The sequence below is a fragment of the Cynocephalus volans genome, chromosome 4 (assembly GCF_027409185.1).
Source record: "Cynocephalus volans isolate mCynVol1 chromosome 4, mCynVol1.pri, whole genome shotgun sequence".
NCBI classification, from domain to species: Eukaryota; Metazoa; Chordata; class Mammalia; order Dermoptera; family Cynocephalidae; genus Cynocephalus; species Cynocephalus volans.
This window is the reverse complement of record NC_084463.1, coordinates 116586157-116599527: the sequence shown is the minus strand read 5'-3', so window position 1 is coordinate 116599527 and position 13371 is coordinate 116586157. Positions and strand designations below refer to the sequence as shown.

Here is a 13371-nt window from a genome sequence, read left to right as displayed (position 1 = left end):
TGGGTCTGGCCACGTCCCTGAATCTTTTTGTCTGTCTCCTGTCCCAAAGATGGAGTGCAAACGGGAGATGAGGTCCGGGGAGTGCGGAGTCTGCGCTGAGCCAATGTCACCGCAAAAAGGAGCTCGATTCTCCGTCAGGACCCGAGCGGATGCTACGCCTCTTTGAAACTGCCCCCACCTTCCGCCACTGCCCTGGGAGTTAGTGCTTGAAGTTTAGGAGCCGAAGCCCCTACGGTGGAGCTGCAGACTCTGGCCCAGATCTTTGTACTTGCTGAGAGAGTGCGCATTCGCTCGAGTCCCGGCTGTTGGTTCCAGCCGGTCGGCAGTTGTAGTCCTCACTCCTCTCAGCCCGGGTCTCGGAGGTCAGGCGGTGCCTTGCTCTGTCCGTCAGCCCGCAGGGCTCCCTCCCTTTGCTTCTCTTTCAAGCAGTCCCGGGAGGTCGCCAAGGCTGCTGGGCCGGTGTCAGTTGGGTTCGTCTCCACAGCCTTGAGTTGAGCGCATTCTTCCGGTCGACCTCAAGGTGGCGACTTAGGCACGTAAACATAGCTGGGCCAAGCCTGATGGTTGGCACCCTTGCGGTTCATCCACGTAACAGCCTAGTTTCCCCGCGGCTCTCGAGCCGGCTGACTTGACTGTTAAAGAGACTTCAGTTCAGATGAGGAGTTCGGCCAGAATGTCAGAGTGTATGTCTGTGTGTGTGTGTGTGTGTGTGTGTGTGTGTGTGTGTGTGTGTGTGTGTGTGTGTCCGCGCGCGCACGTGGAGCCGGTGGGAAGTAGTGATGGGATGAAAACCCTCAGCGGAACCCGTTCGGGACGCCACGAGCCTCCCTGCATCACCTGAGTCCGCAGGCCGAACAACCCGGAAGGCTGAGGCTACCAGACCGCCTGGAGCCCGAGATGCCGTGATCAGTGCGAAACTGGCAGAAGGACAGAGGGTCTGGTCGCTGCAGCCAGCGGTAGAAGATTTGCTAATCTTGTTTCAGTGACACTCACAATTTATGAGTGGAGCGTCCTGGAAAATAAAGCGCTTCGCCATGCATGTGCCCTTCTCCGGGGTGCATGCCATCTGACCCGAATGGCAGAGGTAGTTGGGGTGGGCAAGAGAGACACCGAAAGAATAAACGTGCGACAGTCACACAATCTTACCTCTGGGACGAAGGGACACGGTTCCTAGAACTGAGATTTCCATAGCCAGTCTGCATCCAGCTGTTTCCCCCGTAGGCGCTTTCCTGCCTAACACCGCCTTCTGACTAACTTGGACAAGGCGCTAGCTGCCCCCCTCCTTTTTTCCTCTCTTTTTTTCTTTCCAGACATTCCCTAAACTCAACCCAGGGCATATCCAGAAGTCGGTACAGTACAGAGCTTCCATTCAATCGTGGGGGGAAAATCCCGTTTACAGTTTCTCTTAGGCAGATGGAAGAAGTAGATGATTACAGGACTTTGGAAGGGTGCATGGGGATGGCATGGGGTGTTGGTGGCAGGGAAGCGCGATTTCTCTTAGGTCTTGGCGCTGCAGGTAAGCTTCCAAGATTCCAGCTGTCCTCATGCAGAGCTGCAATGGTGGGTGAGAGTGGAGGGCGATCCGTGTCTGATTAGAGGGGAGTGGAGGAGGGTGGAGTGGGGGAGAAATGGACCCAGGACAGCCTCCACGGACACACATTGTCTTGGTTCGTGTCTGTGCCTGCTCTATGCTGCTGCCTTTGGGGGCTTTTTGAGGAAGGTAGTACGTGCCAGGCTTTTCCTCTCCTTCTCTCCCTCTGCTCTTCTATAATGTTTTAAAAAAGAAGTGAATACCCATCTAAGATAAGTTAACAATCTTTCTCTGACTTTCCGTTTGAGATGTCAAAAGGATTAAATAAATGAAACTTTATTTACCGGGGAGTTTACCTAGAGACTCAGCGACATCTCTGGTCTTTGGCCTTATTCTAATTCCATGGTGGTAATTACCCTTCGTTTCTTTAAGTGCAATAGATTTATTGCCTTAGAGACTATGCACAGTTTGACTGAATTATTCATTTTTTTCTTTGGTGTAGACTGCATCTGGGGACTCTGATGTGACGTGTAGATTTTTTTTTTCCAGGAACAAAGGGAATGTGGAAATGAAAGAGAGAGGGAGAGAGAGGCTGGCAGATGTAATGAGACGCGGTGAAGGTGTACGCAGACTGGCACTCCCACTCCTCCCTTCTGCTCTCACTGCAGCCCTGGGTAACTCGCAGGCTAACACAAACAGCTTTTCTCCCGCAGCCTGCCCTCTGTCACTGTAAGTACATCAGCCTTCTCTTATCGGCATGCAGATTCCAGCCACGCACTCCCCCAGCCTCGGCTTTGCACCTTAGACAGCAGAAGCACATTTAAAAATTAACTTTCCTAAACTAGGAAGGGCATGTCTGTAAAACTTATTTTTGATTTATCTTTGTTTTTCTTTGGAAAAAAGTTCATGCATTTTTACCACTTTTCCCCACCTCCTTTGTAGCGGTGCTCTCTGCCGCTACTATTGTCGCTACTGCTGTGGGCTTCCCAATAGGACGACGCGCAGATTCAAATGAAATTTAATGTTATTCTCCATCCATTTAAAGTTGAGGGACAATGTCTTGTCCTTGTGCAAAATGACATCTTAAAGAAAGCAGAGCGTTATTCACAGTTCGCTTTTTGCTTTTGTTGCTGAAAGAAACACGAGTTCCGACCTCTTTGAGGGAGAGTCCCAAGGGCACTGTTATTTGGGGGTTCAGGTTATTTGGTTACTCCAAACTTAAATGAAGTGCTGTGGGCTGCTGGAGTGTTGGTATGTTTGTTATACCTGTTTAAGGAAACAATTTGCTGAAACTTTTCTCCGTGCTGTGATTAAAGTTTTCAACTTCTTTCCTTTTGGCTTTTACAGTCCTTCACTTATTCTTCGTTTCAGTAAAAGTTCTCCTTCTCGGTGTTTTGGAGGGAATGACATTTATGTTTGTCCTATTTATACAGTAGCTATGAAGCCCTTCCTGAAAGAAGTTAGTGACCTTAAGATGAAGTCATATAGGTCTGAACTGTCCGCCCGGCTGGTGTAAGGAGACTTTCAAAGTGGGAATTTGAGGTTTTAATAGCCGTTATGATTTTTGCGTGGGTGTTTTAAATATTAACTTCTCGAGCAGAATTAATTGCGTTGCCCTTCCCAAGTTTAGGGAGACTTCTCTCCAGGAACCGTGTGCGCATTTCCTTTGCGAGTTCGCGCCTCTTCTCTGGAGGTGCGAGGCCAAACTTAGCAAAGCCGAGTTGCCTTTGCTGGTTGCGGTGCGCAGGGACACCCGGACAGCGCAGAGGCAGCGACTGCTGCGGGCAGGTAAGTCAGCCCCACCCGCTTTGCCCCTCCTTCGCTCTCTAGTTTTCCGGAGCTTAGCGCCCGGGGTTCTTGCGCCGAGCGGGGCTCCGACCCCCCAGGGGAAGCGATCTGTTTCGCTTGGATCCGGCGGCGATGCCTGGGTGCCTTCCGCTCCTCTGGAGACTTCTCGGAGCCGGCAGGCCGGTGCGGACCAGGTAGGGAGCCCGGTGCTTCAGCGGGCTGCCGCGATCTCCGCCTCGTCCACTGTTTGGTACAGCCCGCGCCAGAGGCTTGAGAAGAAATCCTTAGCGCGCATCCCCGCCCCCAGGGCCACGTGTCACCCCATGCACAGTCTGAAGAGTAGCCCCGAGACCCCAAACTTAAGTTTCCTTCCTTTAGGACTCGATGTTGTGACCCGCTGCGTGTTCAGCCTTATCAGTTTACTTTGGTATCAGTTTATTAGATAAAATGTAAAGAGGATTTCTGCCACTACTTTTCCTGAGGTCCATCGTGGCCAGGTATTAGGGCCTTGGACGCCAGAAATCTCGGTAATGTCTCCTTTTCTTCTTGACTCCCGCCAGCGGCCTGCATCTGGTCGGCAGGGTCAGTCTTGCCTCCTAGGGCCCCAAGTGCGGAGTGCCCTGTGATTTAAAGAGACTGACGCTCTGGTATTTGGAAAGCCAAACTTGTCGCAGCAAACTGGAGAAACCTAGTCGTGCCCCAGCCGTTTCTGTATCTGATGTTTCACCTCTCTCGGGGACTCTTCCCTGAGGATTTGGGCTTTGGGACCTAACCTACCCCGTCTTCTCTCTGCAGGCATTTAGGACAGGTCATTCAATTTTGACCTCTTTAGGCTTTGGAGAGAGTTTTTTGGCCCCTGTGGTTGAGTTCCAGGGCAGGTGGCTGAAGAGTGCGAGCCAGTGGAACCGAGCGGTGGGCCGGGCAGGGCCACACACACGTACAACATGGAAGAGATTTGACCCCTGTCAAGCCAGGAAACACTGGTATGGGCTTGCCCCTTGGGCCTCTGAGGTCAAGGGGCAGCCGGGCAGTTCTGGGAGCCCAATATCTAAGAGCTGGCCTGCAAAGTGTTGGGGAGTACTCCTGACCCGCTTGTAGGCTCTGGAGCCTGGAGGCAGACTATCCAGTCCTGAAAGTTGCTGTGGGTGATGAGGACACAAGATTTCTTGTTGGGGACTAACTCTCCTCCCAACCAACAGTCATCAAGTCAGTTTAACACACAGCTCCCAAGTTCCCAACCTTCAAGCACCATATTTCCTATTGGGGCAGAGGCATCAGGCTATTCCTTCTGTCCGACTGATCCTAGGTGCTCACTCCCACCCTTATTTCTATCTTTTTCTTTCTTTTGTCTGGAGTTCTTATGGAACCAAACATGGAGTACACTTTAAGAAGCCAATTTGAGTGACATCTCTCCTTGTTGCATCTTCTGTACTTGGTTATTCTCTCCATTTTCTTCAAAGTTAATGTAGTAAAGATGAGGCTTTCTCCCTTTATCTTTTATCACTTAATCTGTTGGAGGTCTTCCTCCTGTTGGCAACTTTAGATTGCCACAAAATTTTGTGATGTTTCTAGCGACCATTCCTGACCTCTCTCTCCTGGTCCATACCTCCTTTCACAAAGTCTCTGTTTATGAGTTGTCTCAAAGTGGCCATCTCATAACACTTTCTACACAGCAAGAACAATTTCTACACAGAACACTTCACAAATTTCTTGTCATCTAAGAACCTCTTTCCAAGCTTTTAATTTTGATGTAGTTTTGACTCACCACTGACCCTAGTTTCTTAAATCTAGTCTATTCTTTTGGGCCTGGGTTAAGGAAGGCCAACCTCACCTTATTCACACTCCCTCTAGGTAGCTCTGTGCTTCTGTCAAAGCTAGTTTTCTCATCTCTCTTTTACTCTGCATCTCTTGTACCTGACACCACGATTATACTCTCCTCCCCGTCTGCCAGCTTTTTTGCACTGAGATAAAGTTTCAGGTCTTTGCTCTTTTAAACCATTCTGTACGCTTCAAATCTTTAATCTACCCTACACATGAATCAAAGGGAATCTTTAATTTATGTACATTTGGGGGGGTCTTTTATTAACATAATTTTCTACATCTGACATGCATTTTTATGTGCTATCCTGGGTGACTGAAACTCTTCATTTTCTGCAACCTCCAAGCCACCCTTCTTGAAATTGTTTCTCTAAATCTTTTCCTCGACAAAGTTGAGGTAAAATTAGTACACATATATCACCCACTCAATTCCATGCAACACAGACTTATCCATATAATAAATGTGGAACTATTTTACTTATTTGTAAAGGCATATTTTTTCTTTGGTAGTTTGCACATGTCTTGTTATTTATAATTTTAACTCATAAGCCCTATAATCCATATGGCCTCCGGAACACTGACACCTACAGATGTTGGGAATCTCCTATGTCACTTGCCTTTTCTTCTTTTATATCCCCAATTAATCCTCCTCCATCTTTAAAAATAGATTTCTCTTTTCCCATTTACTGAGATCCTACTAACTGGTGTGTTTTCATTATCTCTGCTTCCTGCATTTCTTTTTTCCTGCTCCTTTGACCACTTCTCTTCTTCACTTTCCTTTGTTCTTCTTCTTATTCATCCTGATATTCACCCTTCTTTCCTTCTTCCTGGTCCGCTTCAACCCCTGTTCTTCTCCTTTTCTGTTTCTCTCATGACTCACTTTTGTGGTCCAGTTCTGTATCTCAGCATTTCTTAACATACAGCCCATGCTTCCTTCTGTCATCTAACTTTTCCAAAGCACAAGCTACCACCCTTACATTTTCCTCTCTCATTTGACTTCCTCACTTTCTCTAGTTTGCTCCTTTTTCCCCTCCCCAGTTGCCTACCTTTTCCTCGCTTCAGTTTGCCTTCCTCTTGACTCCTCCTCCCAGCAGCCCCTGCCCTAACAGCGCTCCTTTGGTCCTTTTTTCCCCAAGCCGCCTCTCTCCCACCTAATACTTCTCCCCATTGCCCTCTGATCCCGACTCTTCCTCTCCTTTGTCGCCTTACAATTCCCTCCTAGCCGTCGCTTCACTCCCTCTTTGCAGGAGCTTTCTCCAGTTCCAACCTCAGCTTTCGCCGTCTCTGTTCCCTTCTCTCTGCGCGGCTCTCTCTCGCCTTTGCCTCCCTCTCTCCCCTCCTTCTTCTTCCCTCGGCCCTCCCCCTCCCTCCCAGCTTCCCTGCCTGGCTCGCTGCCTCCCTCGCCTCTTGTCTCATCTTGCCTGTGTTGTCTGGGAGGGGAGCCCTGCCTCCTCTCCCTCGCTCAGATCAATGCCCTGGCCACTCACTTTCTGATGTTGCACGACGGGAAATGCTTTGAATACTTACGACATGGCCGCTCACACTGATTGCCAAGATTGACAGCACTAACCATCGCCTTCACTTGTTTCAGGAGGGAAGCCCCTAGTCACCCCGCTCCGCGCGCACCTCCCGGCACCCCCGCAGCAAACTTCTGCCGCTCAGCGTTCCCCCCAGCCCGGGGCGGGACACCCCCGCAGACTTGAGTTAACGGGCTGCGCCGGCCGCGGCGCTGGGGGGTTCTGCTCCCTCGATCCCCGGGCTGTGCTAATTGACCTAGCATCGACTCCCCTTCCTTTACAAATTTTTTTTATTTGTATCTTTCCCCTTTTCTTTAATGCCACTTGCTCCCGCGGCGCAGCGCACAAGGAGCCCTCCCGTGCGGTACCATCCTGGAGCCCGCCCAGGTAACCGGGACGGAGCGAGAGAGCTAGAGAGCGAGGGAGGCAGAGCGAGAGCGCGCGGCCCGTCTGTGAGCTACCTGTTGGGGAGTCGGAGGGGGCAGGGGACAGGAACCCAGGGCCGGGACGCTGGCCCCCAGCGCCTTCCGCCCCGGCCCTTCCGGGCAGCTCCAGTGTTAGTTTCTCTGAGCTGGGACTGAGGGGCTGGGGAAGGACAGGCGGAGGGACGAGAGCCGAGCGACCGGAGTCCTGAGGGGGCGCGGGTTGCCAGGAGCCGCGGCTGCCCAGCCGGGGCGGGTTTCCGTACTTGGCTGGGGAGGAGAGTGGGGAGAGGAGGAGCGGGAGGAGGGCGCTCAGCGGGGCCGACGCAGAGGGGGGGAGTGGAGGTAGAGAAAGGGGCCCGAGCGTCTGCCGCTCGCTGGTGGACGCGCGGATCCCCAGGATGCGTCCCCCTCTCAGAGTTGTGCCTTGTTCCGGAGGCGGTGACACATCTGCGTGGCGGGCTTCTGGTTTTCTTGCCCCCCCCCCGCCCCCGAAATCCACTCCGAGAAAAACATATGCTGTAGTTCTAGATAACCGTGCGTAGGACACTGAGGCAAAAGGGCAGGGAGACAGACAACGCAACCTTTGACAACAGAAAGCTGTTATCGCCATCCTTAGTGTTTGTACGGAAATCTGTCTGCCCTCTCGGCCCACCTTATTCCTCCAACTCCGCTTCCCCGCATAGATATTCTAATCTGTATAACTGGGAATGACATGAAAAAGAAGTCAGGTGGCTTAGAGAATGAATTCTTAAGTCTCCGTGAAGTTTGAGGTAGGTGTTTCATTGAAGTTGGCGCAAGTGTGTGATGGAGGAAGCTTGTGTGCCTGCGTGTGTAGCGCGCGCTCTCTCTGCTTCGGTGTAAGCAAATGCGTGTATGCTCTCAAGGTTCGGATGGGACCGCCGGGTGCGAATGCCCTTTGTGCCCACAAGAGGGCAACATCCCGAGGGCTTTGTGATCGCTGGATCTCTATCGCTGCAGACTTGGGTTTAGAGAAAGTTATACTGAAACTTTCAAACTGGTATCGCACCTTATTTCGTTATACTAAAAAAAGAAAGACATAAAGAAAGAAAGGAATAAAAGAGAAGTGAAGAAGGAAGACAGAGAGAAATAGAAAAGCAGGCAGCCAGCTACCCCAGGAAAGTCCTAGTCACACCGAGACTAGGGGGAGGGCTGTTTTAATTGTGGGTTTGGCCGACTGACGACTGGAGTGCCCTCCTCGGCTGTCTTAGTTGTAGCCGGAGGTCATGTAAATCGACCTTAAAAGAATGCATAAGCCATAAATTAAAATAAACCCTCACCCAAGGGCTGATCCATAAGTAGGCAATATCCAACCTGGACAAAACGGGCTTCCTTTACGAGCCGACCTAAACCGCATCCCCCCAAAGAATAGAGACTAAATGCAAAGTAAGTTTTCTAGCGAATATTTTTTCTTGAAAAGTGTTGGGTGGATTGGCCGTTTGACTGCGACGCCGCAGTTTTCGGAGCGCTTCGGTGTCAGCTAGGCTCCGGATGCGGGAGGTCGGGAGGACCCGCTGAGCTTCTGGGCTTCTTGACGCTACCCTCACCCCACCCCCAGTTTGGTTTGGAAGCTTGGGCTATTTGTGGGGTTGACGCTGGCCGTGGGCGGGAGGGAGTCGAGGATCCCAGTCGCTCTCTGAGCCAGGGTGAAGTTTACCCAGAGGAGTTCATGAAAGAAAACCCGGGTCGCTAGAAAACGCGTGCGCTCCTTCTCCCACCCTCACCCCACTACAGCTCTGCCGCAACTTTCGCGGGGCCGTGAGCGAGTTGCCTCCAGTTCCCAGCTTCTCTGCCTCCCTTCCTTTCCCCGCCCCCCTCCATTTTTGGACATTACTTTTTAAGATCTTTTCTGGAATAAACAAGCTGAACTCCAAGACTACAAAATCCAAGTGCCAATCTGTAGTTCTCTTTGCCCTGGACGCTAGGGTGCTTGTGCCTGGCCCGGCAGGGGACTGGGTGAGGGGCCGCCCAGCCTCGCCAGGCTCGGGCTAGGCTTCTGAGTCCGCCCGCTGGATGCACGGTCGTTTGTACGTTTGTGACCCGCCCGCGTCCCTGAACCCGGCGGGCGCTCTCCGTTCTTCTCCGCGCCCTACCCCGCCGGCCACTGCCCTCTCTGCAGCCCCGGCTGAGGTCCGCTAACTCCCGGGCTCGTCCCAGGGCCGGACGCTGTGCTGCCACCCACCCCGAGGCCCAGCCGGGGCCTGGCCGTTCCCGGGGGAGCTGCTTTCTTCTTTCTCCGTTAATGGGCCGGGCAGAGAAGAGAAAGGGCTTGTGCAAAGGCTTCTGGGGTTGTGCTCGGGCTCCGGGAGGAGCGGCCCGGGGCTGCGGAGAACAGATTAGCTCTGTGTCTGGCTGTTTCCTCGGCGCTCTGCGGAGCTTTCAGATAAAAAGAGAATTGGTGTGTTCGGAGAAGATAAAAGGAGGTTGTTGCCGGCGTATTTTGAGTTTTATTTAAGCTCTCTTAGGCTGACCAAGTTTGAAAACGTTTGTTTTGTATGAATTGCCAGATATTGAATGCCGCCCCTATTTGGGGACTAAAAATAAGTCTTCGACTGGGCTGGCCAGGCTGCGCTGTTAGAGAGATGGGCTGTCCCCGGCTGCTTCTGTGTGTGTCCTCTTGTGAGGGCCGCGCTTGAAGTTTCGGTCTCTAGATGGCCCGAAGCCGCCCTGCGGCAAACTGGGCTGGGCTGCGGACCTCCCGCTGCACAGTCAATGGGGCGCTCGGATGACGTTCACGTCCCAGGCGCTCGTCCCCGGCACGCACTCTTGAGGCCGGGCTTTTGGCCCTGGCCGGGCGGCCCAACCACCAACCCAGTGGAGTCGGGAGGAGAGAGTGCCCTTCCTCCCCCCGCCCACTAGGGTCTCCTCTGTCCTGCCCTTTATAGTCACATGCCCAGGTTTTCCCCCGGGTCCCGAGGAGAACAGACACCGCCTGCCCGGTCTATTTCTAGGAGGTGGGTTTGGTGAATAAAAAGGTCAAGTGGTCGGGTCGGCGAGCTGGTCCATGGGGAGGGGCATAGGACGGACACCTGGCAAGGCCCGTCCTGCCTATTCCCACCCCCCCTCCCGCCCATCCTCCCACCCGCCCACCCAATGCTGGCCTCCCCAGGCCACATTCTTGCGCTAAGTGCGAGAGGCTGTGGGAAAAGCAATCCTGAGCCGGCCAAGAACCGGCGAAGCTGATCCCGCGATGGCATTTTGTTTTGAACAGTTGCTGGGGTTGACGTTTCCTCATAAGGTAAGGTGTCACTGGACAGTCGGCTGCCCAAATGCCACATGTATAATTAGCCTGCGCACTCAGCACCTCGTCCCAGAGGCCGGTAGGCACGGGCTTGGCCGACCTGGTCCGCTCAGCTCCATTCCGGGTTATAGGGTTCCGGAGGGAGGGCCGGATCAGCCAGGACAGCCTCGGGAAGCCCTGGCAGGGAAGACTGTGACAGTGTAGCCTCGTCTTTGAATTTTTTCTCTTTTTCCTTCTCTATTTTCTCTCCTCTCCTTATCTTTCGGCTGAGGGGGAACATTGGTTAGAGGGGTACCGGACACCAGCGGCTGTGTAGACTGGATGGGGAAAAGAGATGCAGAAAAAATCTGGCAATATACCTATTCTCCACAGCCCGCCCATGGGGGAGGGCTTTGATTGTCCCTGTATCTGCAGTAACCCAGTAGGACCGCCTAGGCTTGGCATTGTGTATCCTGGCTTGGGCAGGAACTTCAAGCTTCTAGTTTGGACTGTTCACCTGTTTCTGTGCCCCCTTCCGCCGCTACTCCCAAAGGTCTCTCAGCAAGTTAGATCTGAGCCCTGATTGCAGCTTCTGGTTTGCCCCTCCAGGCCTAGCTACTTGGGGCTGCTAGGGATTACCGTGTGGAGCCTGGAAAGATCTGCTCTCTCTTTCCCTGTCTCACTTTTGTTCAGCCTGGGGTTCTTAGGAGCAGTGCCTTGTCCTCAGTCTGCCCAGAATGGTGCTTGAGCTTCCTACTTAACTTCCCAGATACCAGCCTTACGTCAGATTTAGCCCACATTCTGGCAGAGACCAGATTTCTGCAGCCGTGAACACGACCTTCCCTCTGTCACCCTGTGCAGTCACCGTGGAATTCAACACTCAGCATTAGGCACTTGCATCAGTCTCCCTCCTCCCTTGTTTCTAGGCCACCCAGATATGTCTGATACTGACTAGAAGATTCTCTTTATTTCAAAACAAACAAACAAGCAAATATCCTAAATCTGCTATAAGTTCAGTGGGACAGGGTTAGCTTTTATATGGCAGCAAGAGTGTACCTTTCTTGTGGGGATATGGTTTATTAAATTGCATTTGCTTTTTATTGAGCCAATGACATATTCCATTTTCTTATAGCAGGAGAAAAGTTATAACAATTTTTTCCCAACACTATCAGCCCATAAATGTATATTGTCTATGCACTTGAGAGAGTATCTTCCTGAATACACATATGTGAGCCTATGGGCAGTAGGCCAAATGACATGTAAATTTTTTTCTCTTACATTTTTCAAAATCTTAAAGAAAGAAAACAACCAAAAAAAAAAAAAAAATCTTCCAAACTCTGAAAACAAGTGTGCACCACACTTATTACATCTAGTTTATGACCAAAACCGGTAACCAGGAAGCAGACATCAAGTATAGGTTATCAATTCCTCAGGCAAGCTGACATTCTCTGTTGCTTTTCTTATGTACCACCAACACCTCCTTTCTCCTCTGCTCTTCTACCATATTCCTTTCATTATAGTGGCAAAACTATATATCCTTTTGTTTATGTTTTATCCCGTTTATTGTTGCTTTTATTTGTTGTTTTTGGAAATGACAAGGAGGAACTTTCTCTTGGTATATATGTGTTTTTAAAATGCAAAAAATTGATCTTATTAAGGCACATGATGCAAACTCCTATAATAGCATATTGTGTAACTATAGCGCTCAACTTTACATTTATAAAGATAAACCTAGAAAGTACTAAAAAAACAGTAACAAGTACCTATACTTTAAGCTGATTCTATATCGGATTTAGTAACTGAATATGTAGAAGAAATGAGATTCAGCAGGAATATTATATTGTCTGTGGGGCATTTTTTCATTAGTAGCAGAAAACAGCAGATATTTTTCTTTTTAAACGAAAAGCATATTTTTACAATATGTTACCATAATTAGCAAATCTTTCTTTTATAAGGCTCTAAAATATATTACTTTAAACACATAAATGATAAATTTTGATAGTGTTACTAAAATTTTATATCTGTTTCTATTTGACCTCTTTTAGAAATTATTGGATTATTGGTCATTGATGAAATTGCTACACATATCCATCTTATTTTGAAGAAATCAGTGACATTTTAAATAATTCTCTTTCAGTTATTACAATAGGTATGAAATGAATGAATTTTCTTTTGAACAAGACTTAATATACTTTACCTTTAAACCCTACTTTTAATATTTTATATGCTTTTTAGTATTTGTTAGGTTATATATTTCTTTCCATGATTGAAGGAATTCTCACATTAGTGAGAGAATCCATATATATACATATATTTTTTCACTATTTACAAACAACATTATATGAAAGTATAGGGGTTTATCTAAGAGCTATTTGTTTAAGTATATTTTAGGGATGCATATATAAGTTGATGTTTTTGAAGTCAAGTGAAACATTCCATCAAGCTAATGTGTCTGAGAGTAACATATCAGGCACAGACAGGTACTAGAAATGATAAAACACAGATAACTTACAGCAAGATGATTTGCAGATGGGATGTATTATCTGCTGTCATGAGGTTAGATGGGTCATATTACCTTTTTTTTAAAAAAATCTAGATTATTTCAGAATTATCAAGTTATGTGGGTATATGAGATTTAAGGAAAATATATTTTATTATAGAAACCTGCTAAACAATGAACAAATGAACAAATATTCATTGCTTTTTAGAGAAAGAAATGGACTATTTTTGGGTTTGGATTGCTTTTTGTTTAAGAAACATGGCTTTCCCTATTATTTTCTTTTCTAACAAGAAAAATAAGATATTAGAACCTTTTTGTTCTCCTCCTGACTCCACATTTTCTACTGATTATACCCTGAATCTCAATACATACGTTAAAAAAAAAAAAAAAAAAGCTAGTGCTCTGGTATAGTGTATAAAAAGCAATTTTTATTAGATGTAAGCACATTTTAGATGTATAGCATATCCTTTTCACTTGAAATTCTTCAACTGTGATCTGAAAACTAATTGTTTTGTTGAGAGTTACATCAGAAACTCTCATCATCCTCTCATTAT

General features: G+C 49.0%; 1 protein-coding gene across 15 annotated transcripts in view; it reads left to right on the top strand.

Annotated features, from left to right (window-relative positions):
• The first annotated feature begins 7657 nt into the window (after nt 1-7657).
• Nucleotides 7658-13371, top strand: part of SOX6 (SRY-box transcription factor 6) — a 638471-nt gene continuing 632757 nt past the window's right edge. For 12 of the 15 annotated variants that reach the window (XM_063092529.1, XM_063092530.1, XM_063092527.1 and 9 more), the window contains exon 1: nt 10239-10335. The gene's annotated coding sequence lies outside the window, so the exon portion shown is untranslated. Of the gene's footprint in view, nt 7850-8406; nt 8484-10003; nt 10052-10238; nt 10336-13371 lie in introns of those variants that run through there. The other 3 variants (XM_063092518.1, XM_063092517.1, XM_063092516.1) reach the window with 3 other exon arrangements.